The following is a 4386-nucleotide window of genomic DNA, read 5'->3' on the forward strand; positions in this document are numbered from 1 at the left end:
TCGCAGCTCTTGCGCGCCCGGTCGCAGAGAGGAGTACGCAACCTCGACCGCACTTTCCCTGCAGGCTTCCTTCCGACTCGAAGTCCTGCGGCGGTCTCAACGAGGTGCCACATCCTCAATGCAGTCGGTCGCCCCCGTTTCGGTTGGGCTCTGGCACGACGGTCGCCACCGTCTCGCCCTTGAGTGGCCGCTGTTGGCGCTCGCTGTGAGGTGTTCAGCGTGCTGTCCGTGTTGCCGACGCGGTCAAAACGAGTCGACGGCTCACGTTCCCTTGTGCGCCGAAGGCTCTCTTGATATGTGATCCGACCCTCAGACAGACGAAGCCAAGGGAAGACCCAAGGCCGCAATGTGCGTTCAAAGAATCAGTGCTCAGTGTGTCCTGCAATTCACACCAAGTCTCGCAGCTGGCTGCGTTCTTCATCGACCCGAGAACCGAGTGATCCACCGCTTAGAGTCGTGAAAAAGTGTTTGTTCAATTCCGTACAGTCAAAACCAAACGTTTCTGGCACTCGGCCAAACAGTGGCCAAGAAGGGCGCTTTTCAGCGCACGCTTGGACTCCAAAACTCTGCCGCGCCTTTTTCGGCTGCCGCAAATCGAGCAAACGGTGTGTTTCGGACGGCGTTTCGCTTTCGCTACTTGCGAGTGCTTTCGTGGTCCACCCCTCTATAAATACTCGGGAGGCGTCGAAGCCGGTTCTCCAAGCCGGACCCGTAGGTATCGTTGTGTGCTCGCTCTCATTGGCCCGCCTAACCAGAAAATGCCTGCGGTACACCCATTTGGATAAGAGTGCACGCAGATGCGGGCCTCGACGGCTACACATTTCCTCGGGCGGCCGCCTCCCGGCCTCCGTGGAGCGCGGGATGCACGGTCCCATCGACAAGCCTCTCCCGTTTTTACCGTGGCGTCGCGGTTCACCACGGCAGGCGGGTCGGTCTCCTCCGCATAAAAAGGGGGACCCCCGCTTTTTGTTCCACGAAATCGCACAAGCTTTTTTCGCATCCACGGTTTGCCACCGCACACCAAAATGCCGATCCGGCTGCCTACTTTAGCCAACAGGTGGAGCCAGGCGCGCCGTACTTGCGCGGCACTTCCCACGTCCACCGAAGTCGGTGCCAAGGACCACTTTCGGCGCCGGAGCCGCGTACGAGCCTACTCGAGGCGGAAGAACGAAGCCAGCAAGGGCCTGGCCGCAAGTGCGTTCAATTGTCGGGACGTCCAAGTCCCTCGTTCTTCCGTGCTTCCTCTTTCGGCAAGTCGTTGCGGCACCTTCCCAAAGCGCGCAGACCCGCTAATCGCGACGAGCGCGACGTGGCCGTGCCGCCTTTCCCTCGGCAGCAAGCAAAACGCCTGGCAACGTCGACGCTCCCCTAACCGCGATCTCGCACCGTGTTTCGTGTGGCGAATTCAAAAGCCGGCCGGCGCTGCTGCAACCATTACGGTCGGTACGCATACGCCGCGGAGGGCGGGACGGTCATCGGAGCGTGCGGTTCCTCCATCGAGTACTGCGCACCTCGGCCGTCGCATCGCCGTGCCATGACCGGCCGCGCGTCAACGCGAACCGGTGCCAGCGAGATCCCTCGCCTGCAAGAACCGACCGGCAGCCTCCGTCACCCGAGGACGCGGAGGCGCTTGCCGCGGACGGCGGGACGGTATGCACTGGTGCACAGCGGACCCGTCACATCGCCAGTTCCTTGACCGACCGCCGACGCTTGTGCCGTTCCTCTCGTACTTGGCAGTCGCCGCGCGATTGTCGGGTCTCGTTCTTGCACGCTCGAACGGTCGGGAGGGCACTCGGCTGGCGTTTCGGGAACGCGCAGCCTCGCCTTCTACCGACGTAACCACGACTCGCCGTTCGCGCTCCGCCGCTCCTGTTTACAGTACTAGGCGGTCCCGCAGCGGTCGGGTCGCGCATTTCGAGCGCTTCGAGCCACGGTGCAGTGGCGGGTCGAAAGCCGACCTATGAGTGCGTTGCGCCGTTTGTACCCGCGTCCGCCACCTGGCCGACCGTCCAAGGTCGCGGTGTTGGCGTCCGCTGGGCGCAACAATTTGTCACGGGGTGCCGCTCCACATTCAGGCAGCCCCGTGGGGAAAAGCCGACCCCGCGTCCAAACGGGGTCAGCGGCAGAAAGTGTCGGGCGCAGACGCAGCTGAGGCGCTCACCCTTCACAATCCGTTAATGATCCTTCCGCAGGTTCACCTACGGAAACCTTGTTACGACTTTTACTTCCTCTAAATGATCAAGTTTGGTCATCTTTCCAACAGACCGGCGCAACCGAAAGGCCGCGCCGGACATCGGTCCGAAGACCTCACTAAATCATTCAATCGGTAGTAGCGACGGGCGGTGTGTACAAAGGGCAGGGACGTAATCAACGCGAGCTTATGACTCGCGCTTACTGGGAATTCCTCGTTCAAGGGGAACAATTGCAAGCCCCTATCCCAATCACGAAAGAAGTTCCACGGGTTACCCAGTCTTTTCAGACAGGGATAAAGACACGCTGCTTCCTTCAGTGTAGCGCGCGTGCGGCCCCGGACATCTAAGGGCATCACAGACCTGTTATTGCTCTGTTTCGTGCGGCTAGGAGCCGCTTGTCCCTCTAAGAAGGTTGTAAGGTGCTGGGAACCCCGCACCTATTTAATAGGCTAGAGTCTCGTTCGTTATCGGAATTAACCAGACAAATCGCTCCACCAACTAAGAACGGCCATGCACCACCATCCACCGAATCAAGAAAGAGCTCTCAATCTGTCAATCCTCCCAGTGTCCGGGCCGGGTAAGTTTTCCCGTGTTGAGTCAAATTAAGCCGCAGGCTCCACTCCTGGTGGTGCCCTTCCGTCAATTCCTTTAAGTTTCAGCTTTGCAACCATACTTCCCCCGGAACCCAAATACTTTGGTTTCCCGGAAGCTGCCCGCCGAGTCATTTGAGTAACTCAGGCGGATCGCTGGTTGGCATCGTTTATGGTCAGAACTAGGGCGGTATCTGATCGCCTTCGAACCTCTGACTTTCGTTCTTGATCAATGAAAACATTCTTGGCAAATGCTTTCGCAGTAGTTCGTCTTGCGACGGTCCAAGAATTTCACCTCTAGCGCCGCAATACGAATGCCCCCGTCCGTCCCTCTTAATCATTACCTCGTATTCCAAAAACCAACAGAACAGAAACGAGGTCTTGTTCTATTATTCCATGCAAGTTTATTCAGGCGACTCGCCTGCGTTGAGCACTCTAATTTTTTCAAAGTAAAAGCACCGGCCATCTCGAGGCACACAATGAAGTGCACCAAGAAAGAACCGGCATGATGTTCAGTCCGAGCCGTCGCATCGGGTAGATGCACTACTCGTCTGGAACTGAGATCCAACTACGAGCTTTTTAACCGCAGCAGCTTTAGTATACGCTATTGGAGCTGGAATTACCGCGGCTGCTGGCACCAGACTTGCCCTCCAATTGATCCTCGTTAAAGGATTTAGAGTGTACTCATTTCAATTACGGGGCCTCAAAAGAGTCCCGTATTGTTATTTTTCGTCACTACCTCCCCGTGCCGGGAGTGGGTAATTTGCGCGCCTGCTGCCTTCCTTGGATGTGGTAGCCGTTTCTCAGGCTCCCTCTCCGGAATCGAACCCTGATTCTCCGTTACCCGTAACAACCATGGTAAGCAAGTAACCTACCATCGAAAGTTGATAAGGCAGACACTTGAAAGAAACGTCGCCGGCTCGTGGCCATGCGATCAGCACAAAGTTATCCAGAGTCACCACACAATACGGGCCGAAACCCGATCGATCTTGGTCTAATAAAAGCACCCGTTACCCAAAGGGCTCCAGGCTCACTGCATGTATTAGCTCTAGAATTGCCACAGTTATCCAAGTAGGAAGAAACGATCTAAGGAACCATAACTGATTTAATGAGCCATTCGCGGTTTCGCCTTATTTCGGCATGTACTTAGACATGCATGGCTTAATCTTTGAGACAAGCATATGATTACTGGCAGGATCAACCAGGTAATCGTTCGACTGCGCGTCCGTCCTCGCCTTCGGCGGGCCGGACGCAGTCTGTGTGCGGCGGAGGCCACCTTCAGGCGCCCCAACACGCTTATTTTGCACTCCGAGATGACGGCGTTCGAGCTCGCTACGGCACAACCTTCCCGAAAGACGAGTGGGAGCCGTGCGGCAAGAAGCACGTTCATGCTCGCTCTTTTTCGTTGCATCGACTCGGTCGCGCCGTGCGGGTTGCCCAAGCCCGCTGCACTGTCGGTGGACCGGCCGGAACTAGCAACGGAGCCGAGACTGCAAAGCCGCCAGACGACGGGTCACGCCCGCGTCTTCGGCGCTTTCGCATCTGAATCGCCCGAGGACGACACGGAACACACCTCGATATCGTGGTAAAACGGCACCGTCCGA

General features: G+C 57.4%; 2 non-coding genes across 2 annotated transcripts; both read right to left on the reverse strand.

Moving 5' to 3' along the window:
• Nucleotides 1-303: 303 nt before the first annotated feature.
• LOC142793656 (5.8S ribosomal RNA) lies at nucleotides 304-456 on the reverse strand. Its single transcript, XR_012891718.1, has one exon. It is a non-coding gene; the product is annotated as a 5.8S ribosomal RNA (ribosomal RNA).
• A 1719-nt stretch (nucleotides 457-2175) lies between these two features.
• LOC142793659 (small subunit ribosomal RNA) lies at nucleotides 2176-3990 on the reverse strand. Its single transcript, XR_012891721.1, has one exon. It is a non-coding gene; the product is annotated as a small subunit ribosomal RNA (ribosomal RNA).
• Nucleotides 3991-4386: the final 396 nt, after the last annotated feature.

This window comes from Rhipicephalus microplus, unplaced genomic scaffold, assembly GCF_043290135.1.
Source record: "Rhipicephalus microplus isolate Deutch F79 unplaced genomic scaffold, USDA_Rmic scaffold_317, whole genome shotgun sequence".
NCBI classification, from domain to species: domain Eukaryota; kingdom Metazoa; phylum Arthropoda; class Arachnida; order Ixodida; family Ixodidae; genus Rhipicephalus; species Rhipicephalus microplus.